The following is a 15,521-nucleotide window of genomic DNA, read 5'->3' as shown; positions in this document are numbered from 1 at the left end:
AACCCCGTGGAGTGTATGTACCTTCAGCATGGGTTTTCACCTTTTTAAAGTTTATTATAATTCCCCATGACACATTTCCGTCAATAGAAAAGGTAATCAAGAAGATAAAAATCATAGCAAGCAAAATAGAAAATAATGTGCATTTGAAAAACCGGAAGAAACATTAGAAAAATATGGGAATAGTAAATGAGAACTTAAGCGATGCTAACTCAACATTCCAAGAAGCATCAAATTTGTACACAATCTAAACCTCTATTAATCATAGGTTTATGACTTCAATATCACATGTTTGATAGCAATAGCAGGTAGATAGCTAGAAGTAAAGAAAATACCACAAAAATATAATTTGATCATATCCAACAAAACCCTATAGCAACAGTACTTACCTAGCTTAGAGAGACTAATGCCCAGGCTGAACCGTCGCTGACACAAAAGGTGTGCCCTGACAACCCAGGTTGAGCTCCAAGAGGAAGCAATGCTGGTTGATACTAAAATGTAACCTTAGTTAACTTGCCAGCATGGAAAAGATTCTAATTATTGATGGCAAGAAGCATTCCAACAAAACACTTTCCACTATCAAGTGAGAACAGAAACGCCCTGGTGCTTCAGTGACCATTAGCCGTCGATTCTCGGTCCAACATGTTACTACGAATATATCATGCAAGATATGGAACAAATCGAAAGCTCAAAGTAAGAGTATATATGTAACGCCCCAGTTATACTTTCCATATTTGTATCCAACTCTTGCCGTTTCCGGTGTCAAGTTATATTTATTTCTCGGGTTCGGGTCTTTGTCTCCGTGTGTTGTTTTCGTTTTCATGCATCTCATACCATGTCATCTCGTGCATTGCATTTGCATACATGTTCATCTCATGCATTCGAGCATTTTCCCCGTTGTCCGTTTTGTATTCCGGCGCTTCGTTCTCCTCCGGTGGTCATTTCTAGCTTTCTTTCGTGTTTGGGAATTAAACATTTCCGGATTGGACCGAGACTTGCCAAGCGGCCTTGGTTTACTACCGGTAGACCGCCTGTCAAGTTTCGGGTCATTTGGACTTTGTTTGATACTCCAACGGTTAACCGAGGGACCGAAAAGGCCTCGTGTGTGTTGCAGCCCAACACCCCCCAAATTTGGCCCAAAACCCACCAAACTCTGCTCCATGTCCTAGAGCGTTCGATCACGATCGTGTGGGCGAAAACCGCACCTCATTTGGACTCTCCTAGCTCCCTCTATGCCTATTTATACCCCCTACATTCGGATCTCTTCTTCCCCCGTCCGAAACCCTAGTTAAAAAAAAAGGATCTCCACCGACGGACGTGTCCGCCCCCGGCCGGACAGCGTCCGCCGCCGCAGCCCGCCCTCTCGCCAGCCGCCACGTGGCAGGACCACATCGCCGCGGCCGCCTGCCCGCAGGCCCACGCGGGGCCCTCCCAGCCCGCGTCGCCCCGCCGCCGCCCTCGCGTCGCCTCGCCGCCTCTTCCCCGCGGCCGGCCACCGCCGCCTCCGCGCCGCCGCCCGCGGCTCCCTCGCCGCCCGGGAGCATCGGCGCCGGCCGCCGCCGCCATCGCCGGCGCGCGGGCCGCGTCCACCTCCGCCGGGCGCCGCCACCGGCCTTCCCCGGCGCCACCCCGGCCTCTCCCCGCCGCCTCGCCGGCCTCCCCTCCTCCACCGGCTCCGGCGACGAGCTCCTCCGGCTGCTACAGTGTCTCCGGCGCCGCCTCGGGAAGCGCGCCGATCCAGATCTGGATCTGGGCATCGGTTGACCTCTCTCCCCCGAAACCCTAATTTTCGTGCTAACTTTGACTGCTTGTATCTCCGCAACCGTAGCTCCGTTTTGGGCATATGATATATCAAAATCTTCGTCTCGACATGTACATCATTTCGTTCCATTGCATCAATTGCATTTGAGGTCATCTTGATACCCAAAATGCTGTTAGAAGGAGGCTTCGTGAGTTAAATTGCAGATCCGTTAGTTCATCATGCACTTTTGTCATTTTTGCCATGTTTAATTCGTGCATGATATGCCTGTGCCCCTTTGGGATGAATTGTTAAGCATTTTGTCTTCTTTCCAGAGGTGCCACCCATGCATTTTTAGGATGTGTGTGTTGTCTTGTGCAAGCTTGCGAAGAGAGGTACCTGAGATTGCAGATTTCAGGGACTTAGTGATTTTCACTAAGTCTGGGATATTTTAGTTCATGATGCTATATGTCCAGCTTGTTTCCTAGTGATCCGTGCCTCTTTTGAGGATGATCATTAAGGGAGTTTTGATATTTATGTTATGCTCTATCCATCCATGTCTTTGTTGGCATATGTGGAGTGCTCTAGGTTGACTCAATCGAGCTCAACTTTTGCTTCGTTGTTAATCTGGGCAGATCGTCAACTTGTTTGCGATTTTGCCGATGCTACCGTTAGTGTTCCATGCATGCTATGCCTTCATTCTTGCCATGCGTAGCTAGCACATTGTGCCTTCTTGCTGGTTATATGCTTTCCTTGCCATGACTTGCACCGTAGTGAGTGCATCGAGCTCGTTTACATGCCTTCGTGAGTTAAATTTCAGCATGTCTCAGTTTTCACTAAGTCTGAAAACTGATTGTGTTCGAGCTATGTTCGTGAGCTCGGTAGAGTATTTTGTGAACCCTTTTGGCCCCAGGTCACTTTGGGTGTTTTGTTAAGCTTGTTGAGTAGCTCCATGCCATGTTCTTACTTGTTATGTTCAGGTTTTCTATCATGTTGTTTTGCTGCTCCGAAGAGAGCATCGTGATCTGAAATTTCAGACTAGTGTTAATTTCACTAAGTCTGGAATCTGTTTTGCATTTGCGTTTTAGCCATGCTTGTTTAAACCTCTTAATGGATGAATTTTCCTATGGCTCAGTGCTAGTGTTTTGTCAACCATCTTGTGTACATCACTGCCATGTATTTTGTTTTCATGTTTGGTGGTTGTAGCATGTTCATTTCGTTGCATTTAGATGCCTACTTGCTGTAAATCGCAGACCGGTGTCATATCTTAAAACGCTTGCCATTTCCAAACCGTAGCTCCGATTCCAATGATCTTTATATCGTTTTCAAGCGATTTCATCCCCTCTATCCAGTGGCACACTTGGTTTTCCAAGTTGATGCCAGTTTCATGCATTTCCTGTCATATCTTGCATTTTGCATCCCGCATCGCATCCCGCATAGCATATCGTCATTTCATCATATTGCTTGGTCTTGCCCGTGGTTGATTGTATCCTTGTTGCTTGTTTGTCTTGTTGGGTAGAGCCGGGAGACGAGTTCGCTACCGAGGAGCCCGTTGAGTTTTCTTGTGAGGATCCAGTCAACTCTGACAACTGTGCAGGCAAGATGATCATACCCTCGAAATCACTACTATCTTTGCTATGCTAGATTGCTCGCTCTTTTGCTTTGCCACTGCTACGATGCCTACCATTTGCTTGTCAGCCTCCCAATTGCCATGTTGAACCTCTAACCCCCCAATGTCCTAGCAAACCGTTGATTGGCTATGTTACCGCTTTGCTCAGCCCTTCTTATAGCGTTGTTAGTTGCAGGTGAAGGTTGGAGCCGTTCCTTGTTGGAACATTTATTTTACTTGTTGGGATATCATTATATTGCTATGTTATCTTAATGCATCTATATACTTGGTAAAGGGTGGAAGGCTCGGCCTCTCGCCTAGTGTTTTGTTCCACTCTTGACGCCCTAGTTTCCGTCATATCGGTGTTATGTTCCCGGATTGTGCGTCCCTTACGCGGTTGGGCTATAATGGGAACCCCTTGATAGTTCGCCTTGATTAAAGTTTTTCCAGCAATGCCCAACATTGGTTTTACCATTTGCCACCTAGCCTCTTTTTTCCTTGGGTTTCCGGAGCCCGAGGGTCATCTTATTTTAACCCCCCCCCCCCCGGGCCAGTGCTCCTCTGAGTGTTGGTCCGAACCAGGCAGCCTGCGGGGCCACCTCGGGGAAACTCGAGGGTTGGTTTTACTCGTAGCTTGACCTATCCGAGCGTGCCCTGAGAAAGAGATATGTGCAGCTCCTATCGGGATTTGTCGGCACATTCGGGCGGTGTTGCTGGACTTGTTTTAACCTGTCGAATCATCTTGTTGTACCAAGATACCGAGTCTGATCGGTGTGTCTTGGGTGGAGGTCTATTCCTTCGTTGACCGTGAGAGCTTGTTATGGGCTAAGTTGGGACCCCCCTGCAGGGATTGATCTTTCGAAAGCCGTGCCCGCGGTTATGGGCAGATGGGATTTTGTTAATGTCCGGTTGTAGATAACTTTAACTTAACTTAATTAAAATGAATCAACCGTGTGTGTTACCGTGATGGCCCCTTCTCGGCGGAGTCCGGGAAGTGGACACGGTGTTGGAGTTATGCTTGCGCAGGTTGTTCCTTTAGCTTCTCGCTCGTGCTTCGCCTTCTCTTCTCGCTCTCTTTTGCGAATAAGTTAGCCACCACATATGCTAGTCGCTTGCTGCAGCTCCACTTATATTGTCGTACCTGTCCTATAAGCTTAAATAGTCTTGATCGCGTGGGTGTGAGATTGCTGAGTCCCTGTGGCTCACAGATACTACAACTCCAGATGCAGGTCCAGGTGTTTCTGCTCCAGTTGACGATTACGAGCTCAAGTGAGAGTTCGACGAGGACTCTCAGCGATACTATGTGTCTTTTCCGGATGATCAGTAGTGGTGCCTAGTTGGGGTTATCGATTCAGGACCTTGTCGCACGTTGGGTTCTTTTCTATTTTGGCGCCGTAGTCGGGCCATGAGTGTTTGTTTGATGGATGTTATTTATGTACTCTGATGTGACGTGGCGAGTGTAAGCCAACTATGTTATCTCCCCCTTTTATTATATATTACATGGGATGTTGTAATGATTGCCTGACTTGCGACATTGCTTTCAATGCGGTTATGCCTCTAAGTCGTGCCTCGACACGTGGGAGCTATAGCCGCATCGAGGGCGTTACAATATATACCAGCAGTGCAAACTCCTCAAAGCATTGCTCCATATTCACTTTGGTTCTGGCACTGCATTCCATAAATAAACATCCATATTCCCTAGCAAAGTCAACGCCTTTTCATGATAGCTCTCACAAATTCCTGCCAGACCAAGCATCTACATTCAGCAATCTCTAGAGACATGTACAAGAAAGTAGTACCTGCAAAGTGTAGATGATTGACAAAATTTGGAAGTGAGGATAGGAGTACCTTATCCACTTTATTTCCAACAATCGTAGTCAATCCTGGTTGGTCAAATACAGAATCAAACATTCATGGCTTGCACATTCCTTTGTATATTTCTTCTCCGTTATTGGTCATCTAATGACAAAGTACATGTTTTGACAACATGAGCAATAAAAGATTGTTGTTATAAATGATGGACAAGCAATGCAAATGTATTCAACACGTCCTAGAGATCATCCTTGGACCATGGCTAGCTAAGGAAAAACTACCAGTAATGCAGTCAAATAACCAAGTTATTTTGAGCCTAGAAATATTAAACTCAACACAATCAGTACAGAACACTACAGTAATCAAATAACCAATAGAGGGAGTCACCAACTATCATCTGAACATGCCAACTATAAGGTGCATCCAGATGGAATCCAACCGCATCAAAATGGAAACAAAGAAAGGTGGAATCCAACCACTTCAAAATCATCATCTAAGATAGGTACAATGAGAGGAAACTACAGGGCAAAAGGACACAAAATGGCCCTTGCACCTCACTCGCAAGGCGGAATCATCATCATAAACAAAAGACAACTACTCAGTGTGCATGAACATGTTAACAATAACAACATAGCGTCAAGAGCACTAGATCATCGGCTCAATGGCCAGAGCATAGCATCGTATGTCCATAGCTCGAATGATATGTCCCAGAGCACAAAAGTTTCAAAGTACGACTTGGTCAACTCACCAAAAGATCAAAGTAATTCTACCATAATTAATAGAACACAAAGAAATCTCACATGACAAGTTGATGTCCATGCTCTCCTTGCAATTGCTTTGGTGTGAGGGAAAGATGAAAACCCTGTTTCCGCAGACTAAATAGCGTTTCAAATGTCCTAAAGATATGAAAAAATTAGCTATATTATCCAGGATTAGCATCCAGCAAGCATTGACTTTTAGGTTAAAGTCACCCGCTTGCAACCTACAATCATGTGCAATCCGATCACTTAAGATTGACAAGGCTTACCCCTTGGCAACATCTCATTCAATAAGGATGCCTTGCTGTACTGCCTGGCTAGCCTGGGCAAGGTTGGGAACTAGCTGCACACAAAACCAACATAACTATTGGATATGATCTAGAGAATGACTAACTAAAGAAAGTCTGCAAGACGATGAAATACTAACCTCTCTAGAGCATCATGCTCGCTCAATGTACACAAGACCGTGTTTTGGAAAATAACAGGTTGTAATGTTTCACCGACCATTCCTTGATGCTCCAGAAACTCCGCTCCTTCAACGTCTCATCCCTGGAAGTCCAGACACACAAATTTCTGAAAGTATAAAATACTATTATCACCAACTATTGCTATTAGGAATCAAGAAGACTCCTGACAAGCAATTTAATTGAGAACATGGCAACAAGCTGTCACATTTCTCTTTGGTGGGACATATAGGGAGCGTTTGGATCCCTCGCCCGTTTATCTCGCTAGGCAAGGCTAGCCTTGCCGACGGAGGCTAGCCAAATCGGCTCGCCCGCTCAACCAAAGAAAAAGCTGGAAACTGCTGGCAACAAGGCTAGCTTGCCCAGGAACCAAATCCTTCGCTACCTTGCTTGGCGAAGCTAAGTAAGGGCTTGCGCGAGAACCAAGTGTTCCCATAATCACAATCTATAGAACTAAAGCTTTCTCAAAAAATAACGCTAGTGATACTCTAGTGATGCAACACAGAACTTAAAAACCTTACATAATTGATTAAACTTGCATCAAAATGGCAGGTTTGCCGGAAACAGATTTATAGCAAAAAAAATCCCTTTGATGGTTTATATATAAAGGACGCCAGATAAGGCAGGTCCGTAAGGATGCTAATAGGTTCTCAAGGCTCATTAGTCACCTTCCACTGGTGAAAACATAAGCAATTAATGAAATCTCAACTCTAAGCTCTCAAGAAGCTATAAGAAACATTGGTCGCCTTTCACTGTTGGAGGCAATTCTTTCTTGTATTCAGTGACTTGAATGACAACAAAGAGCACACTGGGGTGGTAATGGATCCCAGGCATCTACAGTAGTGAGTCATTGTTCTGGGTTCACATAGATAGCGATTCGCATGTTTGCAGGAGAATTACCGGCTTTGGAAGGGTCTTTAACAACCATGATTTTAGCCTTGATTTCTTCAGGGATCTCTGAATTTTCGCCTATATTTCTTCACTATCAAGCACGAAGCATGTGTCAATTCAGCAACCGTTTATTACCTGAAAAATCATAGAAATGTATAGAAGATGTATGAACACAAGTCACATGCAACAAACTACTTGAAAATCTGCAAAGCAATCTGCGCCGTCAAAAAAGATGCAGTCTACACCTTAGCTAGAAATACATTCAACAACCAAATGGAGCAATGAATATCATTGAGAACCATATTCTTGATTCTAAGCATTATCATGAATTCATCCTATCTATTAAGTCTCATGTAGCTCAAACAGCAAGGAATCAAACATAGGTCATAGTTGACGCAAAGGTATGGACCAGACAATGCAACTTTGCTAGAGTGTAGAAACAATGCAACTTTGCTAAAAAAACATTAGCGGACTGCTCAAAGGTAAACGACACTTCATACGAGGAGACCAAGGTTAACAAAACATTCTTCAAATGGCATCTATACAGGATTACAGGGTAATCATCAAAGGATGGAGAGAGAGTTCTTGAGCAGACTAAATATTCCCAGTTTGTCAGCATCATAAAACAAACAATTTTTTTTTCTCGATGACGATTTCTCCTAAACTCTTACAAGAACAAAACATATAATATTCCCCCTGAACATGAACTGATTGGTTGACATAAAAGGCTAATATGGATATTGTACAACATGGCGGCAACTCACATAGGAAACATTGCCCTGTATTTCCCAGCTCCAATGTAGAAAACAAAACAGAGTGTTCAAGGACAAAGACAGAGCAATTGGAAATGATTTGATTTGCAACAGTAGGGTACCGGACTAAACCACTCAAAATTGCATCTTACACATAGTCACCAACAATCAAGTTGCCATTTCCAAAAGAGTAGTGGCATTGCGTAGCACGCCTCATGGATAGACTAAGAAAACATTAGAGTTCAAAATTATAGAATCTTATAATGGTCCATACACAACACTACCCATGCCCCAACTCCATCTCAGTCAACTTCTCGTCCTGATCGTGTGTGTGATTCTATGATAGATAGTATTTCGCATATTTGCAGAAGCACAAAATTATAACATGATACACTCTCTACATACATGCTGGTACCCAGACCATTTTGCAAACAACACCCAATAGTAGGTAGCTCCTTGCACCACTAGCGCTAGACATGAGCTACAATGCACGCCTCTCTAGTTAGACCAGCTTAGTTGTTCACCAGCAATGGTGTCCGGTTCAAGATTAAGCAAGACTGAGAGCACCTCATGTGGAGGGTACACCTGTGCAAAGTGAACCACTATTCTGACCTAGTGCATGCTTGTACACACTTGCAGTGAACAACGCATAGTGTGTGTATTGCTAACTTCCTGTACAAATCATAGTAGCCAAACATGGAGGTTACGACAGTCATCACCGTCCCAGTGGTGTGTGCACCCAAGCCGAAGAGGAACATTGGTGCCCGTTCGGTGACTACTCTGTAATAACAGAAAAAAATATCAGTTCTTTCTCATTACATCCAGCAAGGCCATGAGGTAGGAAACACATAACCAAACCATCAACTTACACATAAGATGCAAGGGATTTTCTTGTCAGATGCATATACAAACATCAGAGCTAGATTTAACGACAAGATTGGTTCCTAAAAAAGGCCCAAAGTAACAGAGTTGGTGACACCATGGAAGCTCTGGAAACACAAGATTTGTGAGAATTTGTGCGAGTACACTGCCATATTTTTTCATTGCGCGTTGGCCTAATCATGGTAATCGTAATGCTAGTGTGGTTTGAGCAATTGTAATGCCACTAGTCCGGATAGTTCAACTATATGAATTCACAATTCAAAACAAATTGAGAGTCATTTTGTAGACTAGTGCCTACTAAATCAATATACTGTACAGAATTAAAGGACATAAATGCATGATGTAGGGAGACTCTAAATGGCTCTCGAGATCATATGAGCTCTTTATCTTGGGCATCCAGTAGCTCTAAGATTGGTGAGATGGCATGTAATGTATTCCATTTTCCTATCTGTTGATAATTAATAGTATAGTGGACACCACCTAAACCTGCCACTGACCTGACATCTCCCTCTTCATTTTATGTTATTCTTACTATTTCAATTTTTGAACGAGCTTGCGCAGAGCTACATGCGTTAACAGTGCACACCAGTTAGCGACCTGGCCAGTGTAAACATGTGCTGGTGCCTTTTTATTGAGCACAAAACTCACACTGCTTAAGTACAATTACAATAAAAATGAGGGGAAGTCAACAGTCAACACCAATCCATGCTCATAATCTACAACTTTATTCTAATATTACTACATAACTAAAACATCCATAACTTGCAAAGATTATCTTGCATTACAGAAGTCAAATATTTCTTTTCCACATAAAATTAAGTGAAATAGACAAGAGTCATCCATATGGGGAACTCATGAAATTTTAAATTCAGAATGCTTAGTTTAGTCATCAAGGCCATCTTACAAACATTAACGAAATGACAACTCTACATCAGCAACAACTAGAAATGCTTATGAGCTCCAGGATAAACGTAAACTTTCACCAAAGAAAAGCAGTGTGCCTAGATAGATATTTTCATTCTGAAATATGCAGCAGACTGCGTACGAAAGCTAATCAGTGAACACACAATGGATGATAAAAAAACAACAGACACAAAAAAATTGCAATGGCAGCGGGCAGCGCTAGGGAAATGACTTGTACAAAATATTATATTTTGTACACACTGATCTTTCATTAGCATAATTCTTTTCAGGGATAAGGAAAAAGATCAGAGATGAAACAAAAATCTTGCATAAAACAACTTCACCACCATTGAACTTAGCAAAAAGAATTCTTCAGACCACAGGATACGCTCATGTTGGCGCCGCTGCGCACGTCGAAGCAATCCACTCCTTAGGTTATTTTGCGTGCTCCGGTCACCGGAGCAGTTCAAACGCCAACCACACCCCACGCGAGCGCCGCCGCTAGTACCATGTGGGTGGGTCAAACTGTCCGACAACGACCTCGTCGTCGGGATGGGTTCGACCTTCGATGTGCTTGTGATGGCAAGATTCAGGGGTTGCTACAAAGAAAATATAGGCTCCATGAACATGAGCCCGCTGCGACATATCCACACCCCATCAAGCTTGTCACGGCCAGATCTGGCGTCTCGAGCTCGAGATGTCCCTAAAATTGGGCGAAAAGGATGGAACTCAGTGTTCTGGATAGGCTGTGAGCTCCGGAGGGCTGCGAAGCAAAACCTCTCCGTCACCGAATCAGAGGCGGCGATGACCATCTTTTTGGTTTGAAGAGAGAGAACCACCGGTTTTGGTTTCGAGAGAGAAAAATGAGAGAGGGGCTGGATGCCAAACGTCTGGACGAGACAATGTAATCCGTCTGCTCCGGTACAGTAAATTGTATGGGCCCACTGCTTGTTTATTTGGCCATGTATTATATATCGCATATGAATGAAACATCTCTTTTGACAAAGATCCCAACAAAAAAGTGTATCGTCCAGATTCAGAGAGCAAATGCGCTATGTAGCCAAAACGCCCCTACCCATGATATACGGCTAATTTTGCACGTTTGAAACAAAGTCTATGACTGGTGAGAGACTTGAAATAAATAAATAATTTGAGTCAACGCGTTAAGAGCACTCTTACTTGATGTGTTTAATATCCTAAGCACGATAAGTCAGTTCGGAGAAAACTAACAGATCGGTATGCAGTTCTCATGAGACCCTACCACATTATCAGATATTAATTACACATCTTATCAGTTCTAAGCAACCAAATTAACAAATTAATACTAACATGCAAGATCAAAGCCCTTTTGGTTGCTCCATGATTGAACAACCTATATGATGATTACTACCATCATACGCAAAACATAAAATTGCAATAGTCTATTAATCCAATCAAACACTTCTTTAGCAGCATTTAAATAGTAGATTGCGTCTTAAACTGCAGATTGTGCTTGGAGGCAGTCTACGGAGCGAGCTAAGCTAACTACGAGCGATATCCACCTTAAATTTTGCAATACGAAAAGCTGACTTGTTTAGTTACTTCAGTATGAATTGCTAAGTGAGGGCCTCACCTACTGTTGTTGGCTAAAAAGATAAGTATCCAAACTGCTAATAACAAATAACTCTATCGAGCTACCCAGTTTTTCTACAGAGTTGGTGGTTATCTAAGAGAAAAAAACTGATGGAAAAGTTGCAAGATTATTAAAAATAATAATCCAGCAAGCCTTGTCCAGTCAAAAAACAAGGAAACAGACAAGCAATGTTGTCCCAAAAAGCGGCATCAGCGGAAATGACCAGAATGGAGCAACCTTAGCTGGAAAGATTGCAGCTTTGTTCCTTTATGTACATGGCCCAGATCATTTTGTCGACATGAAAAAGGCCCTCTTTTTGTTGCGATAAGTTACCACGGGCAAACAATTTGACACAAGATTAACATACAAAGAGATACAACAGACCCTCGCAACCAGACCACAGTTTACCACAAGATCGCAACTGCAGCTCCATAACCCAACACATAACAAAAATAACCGGAAATGGGGAGTAAACAGAATCATCAAAGTAGAGAAGCTCAAGATCACAATTCAATTTTTCCCTAAAACGACCGCATCAGAAAAGAAGTGAGGAACCAAAATCACTAGCCGCTTAACCATGGAGAAACCAAAATCACTAGTAGCCAATAGGACACCATCTTGCTTCCTATCAAATTCAGTTCAAATGTTTTTATTCCCTATCGCTTGACCTTTAACTGGTATTTGACCAATAGCATAAGGGAATGAACACCAAGAGAAAGACAAATGCATGATATACAGCTAATTTTGCGCGGTTGCAACAATGTCAGTGGTTGGTGAGAGACTTGACATAAATGAATGATTTGAGTCATCATGTTAAGAGCACTCTCACTTAATGTGTTTGATACTAGTCACAATAGACAAGACTAACAGGTTCGTATGCAACCCTACTTGGACCTTACCACATTATTATATATTATTAATACGTCTTCTTATCAGTTCTAAGCCACCAATTAATCAACCTGATGCTAACACTGCAAGATCAAAGTCCTTTTGGTTTGTTGGACCGTGATTGAACAACCCAATATGATTACTCCCATCATACGCACAAAACTGCAACGGTCTAACAATCTTATCAAATACTTCTTTAGCAGCCTTAAAAATAGTAGATCGCGTCTTAAATTGCATATTATGCTTGGAGCCTTGGAGGTAGATCACATCTTAAATTGCAGGTTATGCTTGCAGGCTGTCTAGAGAGCAAGCTAACTACAAGTGCTATCCAACTTAATTTTATCGATACGAACGGTTGACATGTTCAGTTCAGTATGAATTGCAAAATTAGTGCCTCACCTACTGTTGTCCACACAAAAAACTTCTAAACTGTTAATAAAGATTATGGATATGGATAACTGTATCTGGCCACCCTGTGTTTCTGCAGAGATAGTGGTTGTCTCAAAATAAAAAAAATGGAGAAGTTTCTAAAAATAATAATCCAACTAAAAGCGGCATCAACAAAAATCAACCAGATTGGAGCAGCCTTAGCAGGCAAGATTGCAGATTTGTTCCCCGGCAGCAAAATGACACCTTTTTGTTGTAATAAGGTACCACGGGCAAACTGTTTGACATGAGATTAACATACACACATCTCTCTCTAATGAACACCACACAAAACAAACAAAATATCAGCTATGTTCAGGGTAGATATAAACACTATACTCTGGAGGTCTTTATTTGTGTTGTAGAACAAAAAAACATAATTTTGTAGCACTCAAAATAAAGCACATTTGGCTTAATTGATCTCGACCTGCAACAGCTCAATGGCAAAAGTTGTATATACCTTTCGATACCCAGCAAGTATAATACCTAAAACTTCTACTGTATTCATCAATGCTTAATTGATATGGGTTAAGTGGTGTTCCTATTAAAGGCCAGGTAGGCATGCATTCTCACACCAAAGATGCACAACATCAAGCACCATATGACAAGAGAGCTGTCTTGTTTCAGCTTGGCAGTGGTCTACCTAGACTCTGAAACTGAAGGGAAAAAAGCAATGACTTTCCTTTCCTCACTTCTGTCCCTTAATAGAGGTAGTAGAAGATTTCATCTTGCCAAACAAAAAACGAAAAATGAAAGGGAATGCCAGCTACAAAACATAACATCATTCACACAATAAAATGTTTCTAAGCAGATTTGGGACTACAACCAACAAAAATCACAGAAAGAACCTGACAAAGTTTCCTTTTTCACAAAAAAAAAACGTATGCCTTCGTATCGCGCTCCCGGGGAGGCTCCTTCAGCGATGTGTCATGCATATGGCGCTTGATGCCGGGGGTACATAGTGGTGTGTTCGTGTGCGATCTCGTCGTTGAAATAGGAGGAGGATGACGACGACGCCAACACCAACATGAAGGTATACAAACAGAATAAATTGTTCCTATAACTAACTAGCAGTGCACCAATCCTACAAGTTGTGCTGCAGTGTAACATCTCATTGTCAACTTGACAGTTTTTTACCTTCCAACAATTCAAACTAAATGTATCAATATCCTCTGTAGGTGTTCACTAGTTCAGACTTGACGAATATCATACTAGCTGGGAGCTGATAACTAGGACAGGGAGGCAACATTTGAGCATCATGGCACAATCAAAGCGCTAAAATTTATTGCACTGTACTACTGCTAGCCTCCTACATATCACAAATCACAGCACACGCGCGCACACACACAAACAATACGACATCCTTGGAGGCAGAGTTCAAGAGACAAACCAATGACATGCTGCCTATGGTCGCCTTCATCATGGAAGTCGACACTATGGCGCTGAGGATGGCCCAGACCATGGCGCGTTGAGGATCCTCCTCGGCCTTGCGGATGCACTGCTCAAAGTGTTGAGAAGACATGGGCGACCTTCCATGCTGTCAGGGTCGGAGCAGCCCTCCTTTCCCGGCACGGCATGCCCTTGAACCCGTGTGAGAGCAGCTTCCCGACGGACACCTTTGTTGACACAACCAGATCAGATGGGATGAGAACAAAGTGCCTGCACACAGCAGAACAACAAAAGGGGATTCATTTATGCAGAGAAGAGGAATTAGAGCTCGCATACACCCAGCAAAAGGGCATCTTCTATAAAGTAAGTAGCTGCAAATGCTTTGGTGCATCAAGAAGAATTATAGGAGACCTCACCATGGTAATTTGGTTTCACAACCAACCAACTGTCATGGCATATACAGATGCGTTGAACCAGTGAACCAAACGACACATGACTATCAATTCTACTTGCAAATAGCATTCCGAGGCACTGTGATGGGCTATCAATTCTGCAATCCTTAAAGGACATGATAAATCTAACGCTAGATAGAGAAGACATGTAGCTTATTATCCTACACAAGAGTGAGGAACTCAGTTCTCAGCTATTTCTCCTACACTACACCTTACCATTCTAGTACAGTTTGCTTATAATTTTAAAGACAATGTTTTGATGTGAGATTCACTGAGATTGAACAAATTAATGGACATGAGAATCACATTGATCTTTTCCAGACAATCAATCCCGTAATTGATTTTAATAATAATGAGGCAACAGGTGGTGCTCCCTGAGAGCCACCTGCAGGATAAGGCAGATTTTGGTATGCCTTTTCTTTCAAAAAAAGAGAGAGCAAAGGGGCCTCCGGCGAGCCGCTGCAGCAAGGTTGTGCTCCGCCTCTAGACGCGTGCGTGCACCTCACCTGCGCGAGGAAGGAAATCGCATGAGGGAAGGGAAGGGGAGGGGCGAATGGGAGTGGCAGCGGCAACTTAGGGTGGGAGCAGGGGAAGAGAGCGCACCATCGGAATGCATGGGCACGGAGCAGGGAGCCCGTCTCGTCGCACGGCCGAGCAGAGGCACACCACACGCAGGTCGAAGAATCAGTTGAAGATGGCGCCGGCGGATCTGAACGCCATGGCTGCCTCCTGGCCTACTCACCCGCTCGATCTCACATTCCTCTTATCTTCCCTTCTCCTCTGACGAGGGGATGTGAGGGGAGGGAAGGGGTGGTAGTGGGTTCGGCGGCGGCAGCGAGGTCCGCGGGAGACGGGGAGAGGTCAGCGGCGGCGGCGGCGGCGAGGTCTGCGGTAGAGGTCGGCGGCGCCGATGGGGTGGGAGGGAGAGGAACGAGGACGAATGCGGCG

General features: G+C 43.7%; 1 long non-coding RNA gene across 4 annotated transcripts; it reads right to left on the bottom strand.

Annotated features, from left to right (window-relative positions):
* Nucleotides 1-4,833: 4,833 nt before the first annotated feature.
* Nucleotides 4,834-15,521, bottom strand: LOC123068367 (uncharacterized). 4 transcript variants are annotated; one of them, XR_006431697.1, is made up of 9 exons: nt 15,177-15,521; nt 14,959-15,079; nt 14,123-14,391; nt 7,279-7,404; nt 6,342-6,487; nt 6,184-6,257; nt 5,957-6,052; nt 5,193-5,303; nt 4,834-5,084 (listed from the first exon to the last, which is right to left on the bottom strand). It is a non-coding gene; the product is annotated as an uncharacterized lncRNA (long non-coding RNA). The 4 variants fall into 4 exon arrangements; XR_006431698.1 differs by having other exon boundaries at nt 6,342-6,463; nt 7,279-8,801; nt 14,123-15,079; XR_006431696.1 differs by having other exon boundaries at nt 14,123-15,079.

The sequence above is a fragment of the Triticum aestivum genome, chromosome 3B (genome assembly GCF_018294505.1).
Source record: "Triticum aestivum cultivar Chinese Spring chromosome 3B, IWGSC CS RefSeq v2.1, whole genome shotgun sequence".
NCBI classification, from domain to species: Eukaryota; Viridiplantae; Streptophyta; class Magnoliopsida; order Poales; family Poaceae; genus Triticum; species Triticum aestivum.
This window is presented reverse-complemented; position numbering and strand designations above follow the sequence as displayed.